The 20,316-nt window shown below is 41.8% G+C and overlaps 1 long non-coding RNA gene across 2 annotated transcripts in view; it reads left to right on the forward strand.

Moving 5' to 3' along the window:
* The first annotated feature begins 12,522 nt into the window (after positions 1 to 12,522).
* Positions 12,523 to 20,316, forward strand: part of LOC122457055 — a 137,793-nt gene continuing 129,999 nt past the window's right edge. The window contains exons 1-2 of one of the 2 annotated variants that reach the window (XR_006276334.1): positions 12,523 to 12,761; positions 13,150 to 13,242. This is a non-coding gene — a long non-coding RNA (uncharacterized LOC122457055). The remainder of the gene's footprint in view (positions 12,762 to 13,149; positions 13,243 to 20,316) is intronic. The other variant, XR_006276335.1, reaches the window with a different exon arrangement.

The raw sequence follows: 20,316 nt of genomic DNA on the forward strand, positions 1-20,316 counted from the left end.
GTTTCAGAGTAGCAGCCCTGTTAGTCTGTATTCGCAAAAAGAAAAGGAGTACTTGTGGCACCTTAGAGACTAACAAATTTATTAGAGCATAAGCTTTCGTGAGCTACAGCTCACTTCGTTGGATGCATTTGGTGGAAAAATTTTCCAAACAAAATGTCTGTGTCAGAAACCCTGATGGTTTCAAGCATCCGATGAAGTGAGCTGTAGTTCATGAAAGCTTATGCTCTAATAAATTTGTTAGTCTCTAAGGTACCACAAGTACTCCTTTTCTTTTTCCTGATGGTAAAGTAATTTTCGCGTGTACTAATATGAGGTCTTTACATCATAGTCCTGCAGTGAAAAATCAAGGCACTCCCTTTTGCATTTGGTTTTCAGTTTCCAGCAATGGCCGCTTGTGTTGGGCTCTGCACCATGAATAAAAGTCTGGTGATATGTGCAAAAGGCAGAGATGGGTATGATGTGAACACAACCTGGGCAGCCCATCATCCTTGAGTTCAGCTTTGTCAAGCAGGGCTTATCTACGTGGGGACACTCAGAAAATTAATCTGAATTCACGAGTGTGTTAATTTAAAGTGGATTAGTTAAACCCATGTAAATTGTGTGGTTGTAATTCAGGTTAGCTGTGAATTAAACTAAACCGAATTAAGATTACTTTAATTCTGAATGAAAGTGTCTACACAGGGGTTTAATGCAGTTTAATTTATCCACTTCTTCACACTTTAGTTAATTCAGATAAATTTTGCTGAGTGTCCCCATATAGGTAAATCCTCAATCCCTCTGGCTCTGTCTACACTTAAAGTGCTACAATGGCACAGCTATATTCGCTATAGGGACGGGAGAACTCTCCTGTTGCTGTAGTTAACCTACCTCCCTGAAAGGTATTTGCTAGATTGATAGAAGAATTCTTCTGTTGACCTAGCGCTGTCTACTCTGGGGGTTAGGTTGGCATAGCTACATCTTTCACATTCCTGAGAGACATAGCTATGCCAATGTAAGTTTTCAGCATAGACCAGCTCTCTGTGCCTTTGGCCAAATGGTTTATCCTCTCTATGTTCTACTTCCTCCATCTGTAAAATGGAGTGACTACTATTTACTGCGGGGTTGTGAGAATTAATTATAGTATTTATAAGGTAGTGTGTCAGTGCTAAATAGTGGCAGTATTATTGCTTCCTGGACCTGTGTTGCGTGTCAGTAAGGAGAAAATTTTTTTAAGAAGTCTCAGATCACGTATATTCACACAGAGTGCAGTAGTAACAGGACTTTACTAAGCTCTGCATTATTTTGAGACCATATTAATGTTTGCAGAGGTTAGAAATAGGCCTACCTCATACCCCTTGGTTTGGACACACTGGCATGTGGACCTGGATTTGGATCTGATTAAGAATTTTGCAACCCCAGATTATTTCTAGATTTTGCATCTTTTAAGTCTGTTTCTGCTCCTGTTGAAGTCAATGGCAAAATGGATTTCAATGTGTGCCTGAGAATTGGTCTCTGTTGAAACTAACTGGAACATAGAGTGCTTCTCATGGGGCCCAATCTCCTTGGTAAATTCTGACAATTCAGTCTTTTGAGTGGTTATTCTATGGACAGCTGCTGACACAATTGTGGAACATTCCTATAGGATTTAACAGGTTGCTAATCTTTCTATAGATTTTTTTTAACCAGTCTACAGGCTTTGATAACTGGGATGTCTGGGGGAGATGGTATAAATCTTATGCGAGGCCTTCTATATCCACAGCAAGTCTCCAATGTGAACAATGTTGGTAAAGAAAGTCAGTAAGCCAGATCCATAACTTCGGGATAAGGGTTAGTTCTAAGGGCAGTGTTGGTCGGGCTAGGGCACTATGGTTTAAAAGTAACATAGAAAAACTCCACAAGTTTTCAGAATAATTTTTATAGACCTTTGAGTAATTGAGTAATAGAATCATACAGCTTTTATCGCTGTTACATTCTACAGGAATTTTCCATGAGGACCAGGACACACACCCGAGGGCATTGGAGGAGGAGTTAGAAACTTATCTTATCTGTTGTAATGCCCCATTATCTAACCTCTCATGCCAAAAGTTCACAATGACTTTGGTCCATCTCTTGCGGAGCATTTCCCATTTCAGTCAGCAGACAGGTTTCAGAGTAGCAGCCGTGTTAGTCTGTATCTGTAAAAAGAAAAGGAGTACTTATGGCACCGTAGAGACTAACAAATTTATTTGAGCATAAGCTTTCGTGAGCTACAGCTCATTTCATCAGATGCATCCGATGAAGTGAGCTGTAGCTCATGAAAGCTTATGCTCTAATAAATTTGTTAGTCTCTAAGGTGCCACAAATACTCCATTTAGTCAGCAGACAGTCACATGTCCAAAAGTCCATGAATGTGACCATCAAGTACCTGTGCACCCTCAAGCACTCAAGTAGTTAACTTTATGTCACCACATGGAGTTAGAATAACAATGGGCAGTGTTCAGAAGGGACTTTTCAAAAGGCTGATCTCTATGGGAGCACATTGTTGTGCAATTTCAGGGTGTAAAGCAAGCCACTTGGCTGATAAGGCAGCATTCATTGTAAATTGTTTTAAAAGCCTTTGGGTCTGAACATTTACATATTTACCCTTTACTGTTAAGAGACATTACCTTACCCTTGTTCACATCTTGTATTCTTTCCTCAGGGACCGGCTAGAAGAATACAAGCCTACAGAGGAAATGGAGTATCATCACTGTAGATTAAATACAAATATCCTGTCTTATGCTGAGTGTACTGAGGAAGCTTAGGGGTCAGGAATAGAGGAGTAAAGAGATCTTCTGCCTCTCATACAAGCAGCAGGGCAGGATTCTTAGCAAGGACTCAGAAGAACACAAGACCCAGGGCCTAACTTCCACACCAAGCATCCAAGGAGAGCATCCAGAGAAAGTGATGTACACTACAGCCTGCATCAAGGGCTAGTCAAAGGAGCATGTGCTTCTTTTCTAAAGGAAGGTAAACTATGTCCAATTGTTTGTCATCCCATCTCACTCGGTGATGTTCTGATTTGTGCTGATCTAGTGGCTCAGGTCCCAGTTAGGATCCCTTAGAATCTACTCCACACCTCTTCCATGCATCTCCATCATGTTAAGATGTGGTTCTTCTTTACCCAGGTCTGCACTACACACTAAGGTCTTGTCTACACTTACATTTTATAGCACTCTAATTTGCTGGCTCGGGGGGTGAATCACTCCCCTGAGCGCAGCAAGTCTGAGTACTTTAAAGTGCTAGTGTGGACAGGCTCCGAGCATTGGGAGGTGGATTACTAGGAGCGACCACACTTGCACTTCAAAGCGCTGTTGCGGGAGCGCTCCCGCGGCAGCGCTTTGAAGTTTCCAGTGTAGCCATACCCTTACTTTGGTATAACTACGTTGCTCAGTGGTGTTAAAAATCCACAGCCCTGAGTGACATAGTTACACCGACCCTAACCCCCGTGTAGAATGACAGGAAGAAAAAGCAGTACAAAATTATTTTTGTCACTAAACTCAGCAGATCTGTCTCTGAATCCAGACAGGGAGCAAATCACTCTAGGACCGCTCTTTAAGACTGGCATGTTCAATTAAAGAAGTAAAGCTATTAATAGCCCAATAAAGACAACTGCTAGGGTAAATACCTCAGGAGATCAGCATATTACTAACTGCAGACATGCATTATGAAAATCTTAACAGGGATGATATCAACATAATGCTAATAAAAAGATTCCTCACCTATGTTACTAAAAACACCAGACTTTTGTATTAAAACTGCAACAGATTTAAGAATCTGATTTATTGTTTACTCTTTATGTTGCTTGTTTAAGACCCAGCACTGCCAGTAGGCATATGAATAGTTCCAATAACTACAAATGTGTGTCAATGTTGGCAGGATTTGGGCCTTGATTTTTGCTCTTCAATAAGCCTAGACAAAGAAACCAAACTAGTCAAGCCTACTGTTGTTTCTACTCACTTTCTGATTGTCATGTGCTAGCAAGAGAGACAAGGTAGGTAGGTGTTTTTTTATTGGATTAACTTCTGTTGGTGAAAGATAAAAGCTTTTGAGCTACACAGAGCACTCTCAGGTGTGGGAAAGGTTTCAGAGTAGCAGCAGTGTTAGTCTGTATCTGCAAAAAGAAAAGGAATACTTGAGGCACCCTAGAGACTAACAAATTTATTCGAGCATAAGCTTTCATGAGCTACAGCTACAGCTCACGAAAGCTTATGCTCAAATAAATTTGTTAGTCTCTAAGGTGCCACAAGTCCTCCTTTTCTAGGTGTGGGAAAGGTACTCCAAGTGTCACAGCTAAATGCAAGATGGAGCAGATTGTTTAGTATAAGTAAAAAGAAAAGGAGTACTTGTGGCACCTTAGAGACTAACAAATTTATTAGAGCATAAGCTTTCGTGAGCTACAGCTCACTTCATCGGATGCATCGAAAGCTTATGCTCTAGTAAATTTGTTAGTCTCTAAGGTGCCACAAGTACTCCTTTTCTTTTTGCGAATATAGACTAACACGGCTGCTACTCTGAAACCTGTCATTAATATAAGTAGTTAGCACACATTCTAAGGGACCATTCAAGGTGAAGTGACCTGTTAACACCTCAGCAGTCAGAGAACAAAAAAGAGGGGTTAGTGGGTTACAGATTGTTGTAATAAGCCAAAAAGAAAAGGAGTACTTGTGGCACCTTAGAGACTAACAAATTTATTAGAGCATAAGCTTTCATGAGCTACAGCTCACTTCATCGGATAAGCTTATGCTCTAATAAATTTGTTAGTCTCTAAGGTGCCACAAGTACTCCTTTTCTTTTTGCGAATACAGACTAACACAGCTGCTACTATGAAACTTGTAATAAGCCATAAATCTAGTAAAAAAGAAAAGGAGTACTTGTGGCACCTTAGAGACTAACACATTTATTTGAGCATAAGCTTTCGTGAGCTAGTTGCATCCGGTGAAGTGAGCTGTAGCTCATGAAAGCTTATGCTCAAATAAATGTGTTAGTCTCTAAGGTGCCACAAGTACTCCTTTTCTTTTTTGTGAATACAGACTAACATGGCTGCTACTCTGAAACCCATAAATCTAGTGTTAGCAAAGTTATGAATTTAAGGTTCAGGCTCGTCTTTTGAAGGTGTGAACGGTTCCTTTGAGGATGAGGACTGAGAGGTCAGCTATGCAGTGATTGTTTTGTGAACAGTTTTCAGAGTAGCAGCCGTGTTAGTCTGTATTCGCAAAAAGAAAAGGAGTACTTGTGGCACCTTAGAGACTAACAAATCTCGAAGATAGCTGGGAGTGCTGGTAACGTAGGGCCTGAGGAGGGAGTCTACATAGCCAGACAATCCTGCTGTCAGGGTGCCAATGCCTGAGATGATGTTAGTCTCTAAGGTGCCACAAGTACTCCTTTTCTTTTTGTGAACAGTGTTAGCCCACAAGTGATATGGTGTTTTTGTCTTTTTTCATTTTTCTGTGTGAGTTCATTCAAGAGTGCAATGATTGTCTGGTTGAGTTTCACCCACATAGTTCTTGTTGGGGCATTGATGCATTGGATAAGGTACACCACATATTGTGATAGGCATATGTAGGACCTCTGCATCCTGAAGGGTGTGTTGTGGGGGGTATTGATCATTGTAGCAATGGAGATATGTCTGCAGTTTTTGCATCTGTTGTTATGGCAGGGTCTGATGTTGTTTTGAGTTGGTGGGTCCTGGTCTGTGGGGAGAGCTTCCTGCTGCTGCTGAGCTTGGTGAGGTTGGGGGGCTGTTTGAAGGCCAGAAGAGGGGTTTGGTAAAGGTTTATTTCAGGATGTGGTCCACATGATAGGCCTCTATACAGTTTGATTGCATCCTGAAAAAAGTGGTTTTTTAATCACGAAAGCTTATGCCCAAATAAATCTGTTAGTCTTTAAGGTGTCACCAGACTCCTTGTTGTTATCCTGAAAGAGTTAATTACTAAATAATGCTTAAATAATGCTGCAAATGTACCAGAGGGAACTGATTCTTTCCCCTCTTGAAACTTTCAAAAATCATATCACATGCTTTCTGCACCTGTTGGACAGGCAGCATTGCATGTAAACAATTTCCTATCAAATGGCAATAATAGAAGATCTCAGGGTGGTATTTTTCAGGAAAGGGTAACTATGTATGCATCTCTCAGATTTCATTTGATTAGGTGGAACTCCAAATTAGATCCAGACCAAGAAACAACTTTGCAACCCAGCGTATGGTTTATGGTAAATGTATTATTTTTGTATGCCAGCCAGTTCCTGTGGGATTTTATTCTACACATGAGCCTCTTCTGTTCTATTTTTGGCTGAGTGCTGCTTCACGTGAGGTCTGGGAATGTTGCACAAAACACTTCCTGCCACTCACTGAGGCAGGAAATATTTCAGACTGTCTTCAGGGCCCAATCCTCCTCCTGCAGGAAGCCAAACTGCATTTAATTATCGACTTCCAGAGACATATGATCCAGCCCTTGTTGCATTAAGTTGATATCTGACTGATTGTTATTATTTAAGTGCCATACAGAAATTCAGTGGTATCTCTTTTGCCGCAAATATCACAAGTTCACTGACTCTTAGTGGGAGTGCACCTACACAAAGCAGGTGTACTCCGTGATTCTGACCTACTAAATGCCTCATCCTGCAGGCTTTGATGCACATTTAACCTTTAAGCATGTGAGTTGTCTTACTGAAGTCAGTGGCTTACGTTAATTGGAGCCAGTGTGATTGCTCACACGTGCTTGTAGGATTGGGGCCTAAGAATGCAGCCTGATACTGCACACTTGGAACCTGGTTTTATGCCCTTAATCTGTTTTGTTCACATTTTTCAAATCATGATTTGGTGCAGACAATGAGACGACACTGGTCAATTACCCCGCTCTTTCAAATCAGCTTCATCTTCCGGTTCTCATATGCTAGCATAAAGCTGCAGTGTTTGGGATTCTAATACGCTAGGGCTGATTGACCTGATCCAAAGCCCTCTGATGTCAGCAAGAGTCTTTCTCAAGGGTTCCAAAGAGCCTCACAAACTCCTTTGTTTCGCTGTAAAAATATATATATAAAATATTTCCATGCCTGTGTTTTTAATCCGCCTCTTCTTTTCACCTTTTTAAAATATAAGATAAATCTTGGACCTTAATTGCTATCTCCTCTGCATTCATTTATTCAGGTATTAATTCTAATCTAAACCCTGATTGGAACCACACAACGATTTGCATCTGGCCATTAGTATTTCAGTCCTGCAATTTACAGGCTACTGGATGATGCTGCAGACTTGGCTCAAAGCTCTTTAATTTAGACTGAGCAGGGGTGGATTGGGCGTCCAAGTGCCTGGGTTCTATTCTTGGTTTGTCTCTGGTTTACTGTAGCTTGGAGAAGTCGCTTAAAAGGAGCTGATTAGGTGAGGTGCTGAGCACCATAGGGTATTATTGACTTCTGTTAGAATTGGGGGTGCTCAGAAGCTGTTAAAATCAGCTCCCCAGTTTCCCTGCCTCAAAGGTGTGTTGTGGAGATTAATTAATTCATGTTTGTCAAGCACTTTCCTTGGAGGACAGGTTCTGGGGACCTACGCAGTGTTACTATTCCTTCTGAAACGATATATATTGTTGCATAAGCCATTTGGATTGGTGCTGGCACTAATTATAATACCAAAACAAATGTTTTGGATTATTGAAGTGTTAAACCTCAAGCTCTGGGGAAAGCAAGAATGATCTCTTTTTAAAACCCAGGGACTAAATTCATCCCTGGTGGAATGCCACCAAAATCAAATTGCCAAACTCCTATTGACTTCACTGGGGCCAGAATTTCACCCCAGGATTTTCTGCTGCACAGCACGGTCTCCCAGTAGCATATGGTCAATGCCTGGTGGCTTTTGAAACTCTAGATTATTAATCTAAGTACTGTAAACTCCATTTGTCTGTCAGGAAAAGCCTTAATGGACTGCATTAGAAACCCCTTGTGAAAATTCTGACACCATTTATTCAGTAAAAAGAAAAGGAGTACTTGTGGCACCTTAGAGACTAACAAATTTATTAGAGCATAAGCTTTCGTGAGCTACAGCTCACTTCATCGGATGCATCCGATGAAGTGAGCTGTAGCTCACGAAAGCTTATGCTCTAATAAATTTGTTAGTCTCTAAGGTGCCACAAGTACTCCTTTTCTTTTTGCGAATACAGACTAACACGGCTGCTACTCTGACATCTATTCAGTGGGATGCTTTCCATGTCCCTGAAATTCACCTCCTTTCTGTATCCTGAGAAATCATCCCTGCCTGGGATTAAAAGCATACTTGTCAAGAGCAAACATTTAGCCTTCGGAATGTACCAGATTGCACAAAGAAGCAAATTGTTTAAAAAAATCCCAGGAGCGTAAAACCCCCTTACAAGGTCTTTGCTTCCCCCTCAGTTATAACAGCCGAACACTGTGCTGTTCCATTAATATTGACAGTGGGCAGTTCCTCAGCTGCTGTAGATTGGCATAGCTGCACTGAAATCAAGGAGCTCTGCTGGTTTACACCAGCTGTGAATCTGGCTCAATATATCGGTCAGGAACAAAGTTCCATCAAAGTCCATCTCAGCATCAGTTTACCCAATATTGACGCCTCCCTCCCCAGTAATAGAGAAAACCTGTTTTAGGCTTTCCAGTCCCTCCCTCTTCTCCGTGCAACCCCTGGTACAGAGGAAGTTATGTGCTATGTGCTATACGAATATATACCAAAAGATAGCCCTTGCCCCAGAAAGCTCTACATGACAAGCAGGACATGACAGGAGGACAAAATCAACTAATAGGATAGGAGGATGAGGTCACAGAACTCACAGGACTGAACACAAAAGCAGAAGTCAGAGCTCATCAATTGCTAGAAGATCCTCCAAAATTTCTTCACTGTCCAAAGTCATGTTGAGTCTGTCAGGCCTTTTCCATCAGTCCCTTCCCACTCCTCCCCCAAAATTCCCATGCTACCTCTTTAAGCTGATGTTCTACTGAAATCAGGTACGTCTGGTAATACAAGAGGTACATGCCTGCGGTATATACACGTCCCTCATACATTTGGCAGTAATCAACTTATTAAAGTAGGTCAACTCATGGAAATCTCATTATGAACAACATAAATGCTCAGTCCTCTGCAGTAGCTGGAAAGGCTAAGGATGAACAATTACTTTGCTTGTGACTTTAAATTGTCCAAAGTGTGATAGACCCTGGAGGTCTCTTGGCAGCTGTTTACAGCTGTGTTGTCAAGTGGGACTAAGGTTGGGAGAGCAATCAAGAGAGTAAGGAAGGTTTGGGTTGGCTTATTTCTTCTATCTCATTTCATAACAAAGAGGCTTTTATATTGCAAGGGGAAGAAGCTGAGTGACTGTCTGACTTTATAAATATGCCTTAAATGTTTTGTTTGCAGAGGTATTTTAACTGTGTTGGTCACAGGATATGAGAGAAACAAGGTGGGTGAGGTAATATCTTTTATTGGATCAACTTCTGTTGGTGAAAGAAACAAGCTTTCAAGCTACACAGAGCTTAGACCTGAAAAAGAGCTCTATGTAGCTCAAAAGCGTGTCTCTTTCACCAACAGAAGTTCAGGAAAAGATATTACTTCACCCACCTTGTCTCTCTTAAATGGTTAGTGTAAGGAGAAAAGGGTGAAACTGGACTAATGTGCTCACATGGCTGTTGGAAGGGAAAACACAAAGTTCTTTGTGCTACCAGAGTTCTCACAAGCCCTGGTGTGTGTTACGCTGTGAACGGCAGTGACAGGTTATTCCAGAATAGTATACTGTGAATGGGAGTGACAGAGGTTATTCCAGACTAATATGCAGACCAGGAGTATAAATGTCTCTCAAAAGGACTTGGAGGGAATTTAATGCCTGTGAAAAGTGCTGGATACTGATGTGTTCTGTTTAACCGCAGAACAAATAGTGACAGGACAAGATTCCTTTACACTACCCAGCCAACACACCATGCCCCTCTCGCAAAGCAATCACCTTGCTGGGCAAGAGAGGAGTCCAGTGTATCGGAATGCATCTGATGAAGTGAGCTGTAGCTCACGAAAGCTTATGCTCAAATAAATTTGTTAGTGTCTAAAGTGCCACAAGTACTCCTTTTCTTTTTGCGAATACAGACTAACACGGCTGCTACTCTGAAACCTGTCAATGTATGGGGCCTATTCAATTACAGGGTTCTCTGCTGAGGCTGACAGTGTGATGTGAACAATGGGAAATGAACTGAGATTCACAAAACGTATTGGCACACTGACCAGCTATCGGATAGTAGACACTCTGAGTCATTATTGCCTTACGCTGAATATCAACTAGTACTTAGAGGTGAAAGGGTCTGTACGCCTGGCTAACTCCTAACCGCCAAGCCACCTCCCTCTCCCAAGAAGATGCACCTCTTTTTGTAGCTAATATAAATGTCTTTCTTTTTCATTGGCTTTTTAAAATCAGAAAGCGTTGCCCCATATATGTAAAATGAGGTAAGCTGTTCTTCATGTCTTTCAGAAATCTTCTCCAGTACACTGCCTAATGCTAAAGCATTTCTCTTCCAGGGGGATAATGTATCACTGTAAAAGATTAGCAGTAAATAACAAGAAGATGTATGATGCTAAACACAATTCAGTGAATCTCAGCAAAGCTATGAAGCTATCACAAGGATGAATTTACTGAGAGGATGTATCCCTCTCTCTATACTTTCAGCGAGTTCAGGGTGTATTGCAGCTGGATATTTAGTAAAATTCTGTTTCTGTGTCTCTGGCATCCCAAGTTGTACTCCCCAGTGGGTCAAAAGTGGAAGGGGCATGAAACAAGGAGTAAATTCTCCATTGCTTGGCATTTTTAAATTGCCACTGGATGTCTTTTGAAAAGACAACCACAGATGCCAGGGCTGCATGCAGGAATTGCTGGGTGACATTCTCTGGCCCGTGCTATGCATGTAGGAGGTCAGCCTGGATGATCAGATTAGTCCCCTCTGACCCTTTTTATGGGCCAGCTTCTCATTAACAATCTGGCCTCTTTAAGACACTCATGTGGTACAAAGGGGCCAGAATCTGGCCATAAACAACAAGTGAAAAGTTACCCTTGTAGAGGGGAAAGTGTCTCTGGAAAAATTGTTGGACTGGTTACTTTGCCAGCCACTTCCATGCCTCCTGGCTTAGGCAGCATGTTAAGGAATAGAGGAGGTGTGCCAGGGGCAAGCGCATGGTGCTGTATAGTATAGCTAAAAGCTGCTCTAACTTACGCCAGAGCCAGGCTGACACAGAATCAGAGTTTCATAATGGACACAGAGCTCAGACTCCGGGGAAAACTGAGCCTTATTAATCTCAGAAAACATGCCGCACAGACCAGAGTCCGGTTTCAGGTACCAGTGTAGATATGGAGTAACTCTACTGACTTCAACAGAGTTAATATGACACAATTTAGATCAGACTCAGGCCGCACATCTCTTTTATTTATAGGTCCATCGCATGTACTGGTTCATAATGGGCATGAATTGACAAGAGACCATGGAATACAACCCTTTCATGAAGTACATTCCAAAGTGCTGGGCAGAGAAAACCCCCACAATCCAGCTGAAATGAACATGTGAACTATAAATAACAGAGGGGAGGGAACTAAGTTTTCAAACTAGCAGATTGAAGATCACTAGTACAAATATCACCGCAAATCCTGAAGTCCTTGGTTACACAGCTGAATTATTTTACTCCTGTAAGTAATTACTGACATTAGTGTTTGCAGGATCAGGCCTTACTCATTTTTTCTTGTTCATCATTGGGCAACACTCACTGTATACTGGAAAGTATAAGGCTGAGGGGACTGATCCAAAGCCTTCTTGAAGTCACTGGGAAAGTTTTCACAGATTTCCAGTGGGCTTCAGATAAGACCCTAGATGTGTCTGTGAATTAGAATAGCACCTGCAGTCTCACCAGCTACAGTTCATTGAAAATACCTAATGCTGTTTAAGAACCTAGAAGGTTCTTTATGATGAGTCCAGTGGCTAGTGCAAGGGTGTGGGAGCCAGGACTCCTGGTTTCTAACCCTGGCTTCATCACTGAGTTGCAGTGTGACCTTAAGCAAGTTGCTTTATCTTTCTGTACCCCAGGTATTCCATCTCTAAGAAAAAAAAAGGGATAATGATCTAAGGGCTTGTCTATACATTAAAGTTGTTCTGCATTAAGGCAGGGTGTGAATTCAAAGTGGAGTAGCTATGCCTTGAGTTTTATAAAGCACATTGCTATCTGTGGATGGCAACTAGTATAATACATGCAAATTATTGCTAGGATGACCAGAAAGCAAGTGTGAAAAATCAGGACAGGGATGGAGGGTAGGAGGCACTTATATAAGAAAAAGCCCCGAATATCAGGACAGTCCCTATAGAATCAGGACATCTGGTCACCCTCATTATTGCTGTTAATATCATCCAGCATCTGGCAAGAATGGGGTTAAAAGCCCATCTCCAGCAAAAGAGCTGCAGCAGGTGTTGGCCCTCTTTGCTGATGAATGGTCACATGGCTGGGTTCAGCTAAAACAGCTAACCTTATAGGGTAGAACCTATGGGTCTTTAGGAGGATCTAAACAACTGCTAGTGACCTAGGAACTGCCTGAACTGTTAGACTTCTTCAGTAGTTGGATCTGGGGTGGAACTGCTTTCCCACTGCAAAGGACAATACTGAGGTGTATCTACCAATAAGAGTGTAAACAACAGAAGTTTGACTGTTTTTATAACCACTGGGACACCTGACTATGAAATGTATATTCTGGGCTAAAATAAGACCCTGATCCTGCAGTCTCCTACATGTGAGTGGATCCCCACCTCCATGATGACACTGTGGAAAGCACAAGTGTTGTATTATGGGAGAGAGGAGGGGTGCCAGGGGCAGGAGCATGGTGGAGCTGAGCTGAGCTCTAGTAATTCTTCACTGCTCTTTAGAACTATCTTGGCTCTGGACTTTGTAGGATTGAGGCCTAAATATTTTTCTTGTCTGGCATGTGCACTGTGGGGTTTCACTTTTGCCATTGGCTGGTCTTGGTTACTAGATTTAGGTCCCAGTCCTGAATAGATGTCATTGGGTTCTATCTGGATGGTTCCTTCTGTAAGATCAGGCCTTTTTTTATTGCAGGGTCGTGTGGGGCTGTAGCATTGACTCTGATAGGATATAATTTGCTTTCATTTCTTTATTTTTAGAAAAAAATGATGCATTTCTTTATTGGGAAAAGAAAATGCCCATGAAGGATGACTTGTATTTTCTCAGGAGGGTGATGTCACTTGTGCGAACAGGTAAGTGGTGGGGTTGATTGAGGGAAACCCTGGTCAGTTAACTCCAGCACTTGTGCACTATTTATTAAATCTATGCCCAGAGCATCATTCGGTAAGGAACTGGGGCCAGTTCCAAGACTAGGATGTCTGGTATTTGTGCAGTTTTTATGTGCCCATCTCTTGTGTGCAAGAAAGGCATTTGCACAGCTGTCTAATGTTCATTAGGGTCATTTTGTCTTGTTTCCCTTCAGTCATCAATCATCCTTTTTCCCCCCTACTTCCAACATGTAGCAGAGGGGCACACCAGGAATGAAAATAGAATGGGCAGGACCAAGAAAAACATTTGCTTTAGAGAAATGTGTCACTTTAAATGCACAAGACAAAAGGAATTTGCATGGAGCCAGGGTGAAAAGCTGGGTTTGTCAATAACGTACTGTTGATTGCTTCTCTGAGCAGCTACAGATGTCTGAGAGATGGTGTCACTTAAACAGTAAAGCAGTGGCTTTGTGGCTTAGGGGGGATGTAGAAGGTAGAAAAACAAGGGTGTGATGGAAAATAACTAACAATAAAATTCCTATCTGCTTGGGATCCCCCAAACCTGTTTTGCTACTTAAGATTCTTGACATTGTGCCTAATCCTCAACATGCCATTTCAAAAGGTAAACCTTGAAACAGGCCAAGCAAAGAAGCTCTTTCATCTCTGCAGTGTTTGCTGCCAGGCAAATTTGGCTCCCTTAGCTGCTGTGTTGCCAGCGTTCCCATGCTCTTGAGGTTTTCTCAGATGGAAGCATTGAAAAGATAGAAGGTACAGATACACCAGTTTCAGAGTAGCAGCCATGTTAGTCTGTATCCGCAAAAAGAAAAGGAGTACTTGTGGCACCTTAGAGATGAACAAATTTATTTGAGCATAAGCTTTCGTGAGTCACAGCTCACTTCAAGTCAGGAGTAACTCCACTGTATGAATGGAGTTACACCAGTGTAAAACTGCTGCAAAATGAGAATTAAGTCGAATCACTTTCTGGAGGGGACTGAATCGGTGGGTCTGATTCTCCGTTGCCCTGCCCTTTGTGTACTCACCTACAGCAGTGCAAAATGGTACCATTCTGATGTAGTAGTGTTTTACACCTACTGTGCACTGGTGTAAATCTCTATATAAGGTGTGGGTCAATAGCAAATCATGCCATGAAACTTCCCAATTCCATTAAATGGTGGTTTCTCAGGCAACTTTTAGACTAACTCTAAAAATGTGAAAAGAAAAGGAGTACTTGTGGCACCTTGGAGACTAACAAATTTATTTGAGCATAAGCTTTCATGGCCTACAGCTCACTTCATCAGATGTCATGCAGTGGGGAGATTTTATATACACAGAGAACATGAAACAATGGGTGTTACCATACACACTGTAATGAGAGTGATCAGGTAAGGTGAGCTATTACCAGCAGGAGAGGAAAAAAAACCCTTTTGTAGTGATGATCAAGGTGGGCCATTTCCAGCCGTTGACAAGAATGTGTGAGGAACTGTGTGTGTGTGTGTGTGTGTGTGGGGCGGGGGGAGGAAATAAACATGGGGAAAAAGTTTTACTTTGTGTAATGACAAATCCATTCCCAGTCTTATTCAAGCCTAATTTAATGGTGTCCAGTTTGCAAATTAATTCCAATTCAGCAGTCTCTCGTTGAAGTCTGTTTTTGAAGCTTTTTTGTTGAAGTATAGCCACTCTAAGATCTGTGATCGAGTGACCAGAGAGATTGAAGTGTTCTCTGACTGGTTTTTGAATGTTATAATTCTTGACGTCTGATTTGTATCCATTTATTCTCCCCACTGTATTTTCCACTGCATGTATCTGATGAAGTGAGCTGTAGCTCACGAAAGCTTATGCTCAAATAAATTTGTTAGTCTCTAAGGTGCCACAAGTCCTCCTTTTCTTTTTGCGGATACAGACTAACATGGCTGCTACTCTGAAATGTAAGTTTTTATAGACATCACAGCAAAGGAGAGTTTTAAGGAGGAGGATGAGTTAGCTTTGCAGAATATACTTGACTGCGCTTTAGCATGATCATTGATAATGAAAACACTGCCTTCTTTACTCATTTAAAAAAAATACCGAGAGTGTGCTGTATACTTATGACATGGTTTTTGGCTGCTGGATATGCTATTGCTTTGTGACTAAGAAGAAGGAGATCAGTATACCTGTGGTAAATCTGTAACCTCCTCCACCCAACCAACTGATTTTTGTTTTTAATTTTCGTGCATAAACCCCACTTCATTATAACTAGTCCCAAGAGGCTGAGTGCTGCGGTGACTGATGCGGTGTTTTGGAGAGTGAAGATGGTGACTGGTCTCTGGTTTTGTAATCTTAGAACATCCATGTCCTGTGGCTTAATTACTGTATTGCTCTCTGTGTGGTAGATAGAATTTTTTACATGTAAAACATTTTTTCTTCTGTTGGAGATGAGGGGAGAGTTTGGCATGGGATTCACACATCCTTTCCCCACAACCAAGGCCCTGCTTTGCTGGTGACCTTGCTTCCAAGACGGGCAGGATGGGATTTTCTTAAAAACCCTTCCATGTGGTTCCGATGACTTCAAGGGCCAAGAGTTAGATTTTTTTTTTTTTTTTTTTCAAAGGTGCTAAGCACCTGAAACTTCATTTGAGCTGTAGAGACTCAGCACTTTTGAAAGTCAAGCCATGACTTTATCCATGACTGTGAGGCTGCACTGAAACCCCAGACCCAAACATCCCCTGAGCTTTGGGGAAGCTTGAACCTGGCCCAGAACTCTATGCCATTGGCCTATTTCCACTTTTACTTGTTTTCATTTAATTTTTTCCTTCCTTCAGGTTCCCCAATCAGCCATTGCCTCTGCACGCTAGCATTGCAGACTGCATGTGATTGCTGCTCAGAAGCAGTGTCTTAAAATAATCCTCTTGACAACCCCTAATTATATCCAAGAAAAATTGCATCCAAAATGCACCCACTGTCTCTCTCCAAGTTTAAATTGGTGCTTTGAGCTATCCCTTCAAGTCCTGCCAGTGATTGGTGCCTGGGTCATTGCACAAAAACAGAAATGCTGTTATCCTGGGACACACTTGAAGCACTTTCCTTTACACCTAACAATGTTGAAAGGGATTGTTTAAAGTGAGTGAATTTAAACTGTATCCAGCCAACTAGACAAGCATGTGACAAAATTCTAATAAATAAAAGTTTACTGGTTTGTGCAGTATAATTTATACAGTTCAGTCTCCTCTTGTGATTTTTTGAGTCATCTTATAGCCTTAACTGTTCAGCTTATCATTCATTCTGAGTTTATAATAAACCTTTCATAGCGGCTGTATGTGGCAAAGGTCCAGATCCGCCCCTAGTGTAAATTGACAATAGCACCATTGACTTTGGGTGAGCTTTGACAGTTTAAACAAGTTGAGGGTTTGGTCCAGTATGTTTATTCCCTGCAGATAAGTGGTCATTGTTGTGGATCTGTGGTTCAGTTCTTAATGGCACTTCATTGTGGCTACCTAATATCCAAAAGAGACTTCCCCCCCCCCCCCCAGAATGGCTGAGCAGCGTCTGGATGTTTCAGAGGATTGGTAATAGGTTTAAAATTTCTGCTGTATGTATCGCTATCTTGAATCCAGTGATGGTCAGGTGTGTTTGTTAGAGAATCAAAGCAATATTGTAGGTAGTCCTTGGCCCTACCGTTTATGAGCCACTCATGACTGGGTAGTGGGAATAGAACAGCCAAGATAACTTAGCTAATCGTATAGTTGGTGTGATTTGCGTTGTGCAGCCCGTAGCTGTAGAGGCTGGGATTGAAGCTGCAGGTGTATTGGAACTGCAAAGCCAGTGCATCTCTTTATTGTAGAGTATCCATGAAGCTGGCCCTATGGTTACCCTCCATGTAGCCCTTGAGTGAGGGCATGGCCTTGGGAGGGTGGAGGCATGGCACAAGCATTCTGCCTTTTAGTTGCACTGGACTTCTGGATGGTTCCATAGGGTTGTCATAACAACATAGGTTAGAGACCCCTGGGGCTGCTCTAGCTTATGCTGGGAAATTCCCTGCTAACTGGCTGGCTTCCAGAATCAGGTGTTAACAGAAAGAAGGCTGATCCTGGTGGTTAGGGCACTAGCCTCAGACTTGAGAGACCTAAGTTCAAGTCCCTGCTCCTCCATAGACTTTCTGTGTGGTCCTGGAACAGCTGCTTAGAACTCTCTGCCTCAGTTCCACATCTGAAAATTGGGATTAAAGAGCACTTCCCTGACTCTAAGGGGTGTTTTGAGGATAGATACATTGAAGACTGTGAGGTAATGGGGACCATGTGAGTACGATAGAAGAATGTGGGAGAGGTGATACCACATATGCTGAATTCCTTCTGAGCTCGGAATGTGGCCCTTAATGGGTAGAGAAATAATGGTGTGAGCACAGGGAGCTGGGATCTCCTATGTGTTGAGCCTGGCTCTGACACTGTCCCTCTGCATAACCTATATAAATAGTAGTAGCACACTACAGGGTTTGTTCTGGGTCTTATGTACATATTGGAGTCAGCGACATGCAGTCAATGTGGAGTGTTCATAGCTCATCCATCCAATGCACTATATACTACAGGTGGGATTTCTAAAGGAGCCTAAGGGCTTGTGTATACGGAGGATTTGCACATGGCATGCTGATGTGTAGATTGAAAGCACTCCAGGTGCACTAACTGGCCGTGTGGACCCTGCTATCACTACAAGTTCTGAACAGTAGAAGATCAAAGTGCACTACAGAACTTCTAGTGCACGGTAGCAGGGTCCGCAGGGCCAGTTAGTGCATTGCAGGCTGATGCGCAGTAGACTTCTATCCCAGAATGCTGTGAACTCTCTCCATATGGACAAGCAGTAAGTGATTTAGTCATGAAGTGTGTCACAAAGGTGCTGATGAACCTTACAGTATGACCCTTACCCACCCTACAGTAACAAGCTAGACTGCATGCCCAATGTGGGAATGGGGAAAATGTCAGCTGCAAAGTTTCCTATTTACAAAATCTGGAAACCCCCAGAAAGTGCCTGTATTTCTGCATTTTGGTTATTTATTTTAAACATGCTCGTTCTAGTTTCTGGCTTGTTTGGATACGCCTCATTAATACTGTTTTCTCTGTGTGACTCTTCCTGTAAGTCATTAAACTTTACATGCCACGTTGACTAGTTAGCATAGGACAAAGTCTTGCAACTTGACTTGTGATCTGGTGTTCAGTTTGGTATTAATTCTTTAGCAGAATCTACCAATGTATCATTCGATACAGATGCTTGCACTTTCTTACACCTTAGCAACAAACTCTCATTCAAGGTCTTACATATCATTAATTGAAATTATTTATTGGAAGTCAAACTATCATAACCTTTCATATAGCCACAATGACTACTGGTGACCAAAATGGTTGCATCTCGGTAGCAGCATTGGAATATATAGTAGCCCAGATGAATCTGGGAGAGCAGTATCTTGTCACGTTGTACGCTTCTGGAACCCGCATTGGCAGTTTTGTAGACTTTCTCATTATAAAGTTCTACAGCCAAATAGTTTAATAATATTTTGCCTTGCTGTATAGAACTTTACATGTAAGGATCTTGAAGTGTTTTCCAAACACTAAGTCTCACAATACCCCAGGTAGGTAGGTATTTTCCATGTGTTACAGATGGGGGAAGAGAGGTAAGAGAGGATGAAGTAATTTACCCAAGGTCACATTGTAAGCCAATGGTAGAACCAGAAATAGAACCTAGGAGTTCTGTCACCCTACCCCATTCTAACCTCTAGCCTTGGACTGGATTTCCCCAGTGTGGAATAATTAAGAGTTTCTGATTCTCTGCTTTTCACCGCTCCCAAACTTTCTTTCAAACTGTGTATTCCAGGAATAGTAATGGTATGAATGTTCTGAAAGCTCTTTTCATAACAACAGGTGACTGGCAGGAGGGGACTTATAAGTTACATAGGCCTGTGTCCATTGAAGGTGCCAAATATACCTTAAAAGATTTTACTCCCCACAGCTCATTAAATATTGGGCTCTCTGCTACCAATGAGTTTGACCTAAGAGGTCTCCGTACTCACGGGAGGTCATCACAACAAATAAGGCAACAATCTGGCACTACAGTTCTTTTCTCCTGAACTAAGAATGCAAATCTTCAGTACCCACCATCTCTTGTGAAGCTCAGCTCACCAGCCAGAACAGGTGAAGTCAAGTGGAAACTTGGTACCTTCTATTTTCCTCTGTGAAAGAGGCCACATCAGATTTTCATGCTTTTGATGTCAAATTGTCTCTGACTGCAAATATTTCTGTGTACATTTATTTTTTTTATAAACCCAACAGGGAAATCAAGTTTGTGACATCTAGATAGGTTAAAATTGCAGAGACATTAATGTGCTTGCCCTTTAAATGAATAGATTTAATCTTTCTCACACCCAAAAAATAAGGAGCTACCCAATGACATTTTCTCTTATCAGTTTAAAAATATACTGCTTGTTAGTCAACCCCTAATCACATGGTATCAGACTGGAGTTTCATGCAGGGCACATGTCAATGCATGATTGTCTCATATTGGGAAATGATACCATCCTCTGCAGCATCTGGTGCTGTCAGAGACAGGATCTGAGGCGAGATGGATTGTTGGTCTGACGCAGAATGGCTGTTTGAAAGTTCCTAGTATAAAGCCCTATTTAACGTGGCTGAATGAACTTGACCCAATAATACACATGGCATTTCCAAGTCATATGGCTAAGTGCTGACACATGGATGGCTTTAGTTATTGACAAAGTGTCAAGAACACAGAGGAAACCTCAGGCCTTATATTTTTTTATTTATATCGTGGCTGTAACCTGAGCTAACACTGGAAAAGTTCATCTCTTATTTTTAATGCTGTCTGTGGCTTTGGAGACCTAATAATTTTACAATATACCAAGCCCTCAAATGAACATTCACTTTCTAACAATTAGTTCTGTGCCTTAAAGTTTAACTAGGGTCCAGGGTGCATTTCAAGCATTTGGATGCAATAAACAGTCGTCTGTAGTAGATTAAAAATACACAGGACTAGGAAGCAGGGGACTTGAGTTCTAATCCCAACTCTGACACAATTTCTGAA

This window comes from Dermochelys coriacea, chromosome 18, assembly GCF_009764565.3.
Source record: "Dermochelys coriacea isolate rDerCor1 chromosome 18, rDerCor1.pri.v4, whole genome shotgun sequence".
Classification (NCBI taxonomy): Eukaryota; Metazoa; Chordata; order Testudines; family Dermochelyidae; genus Dermochelys; species Dermochelys coriacea.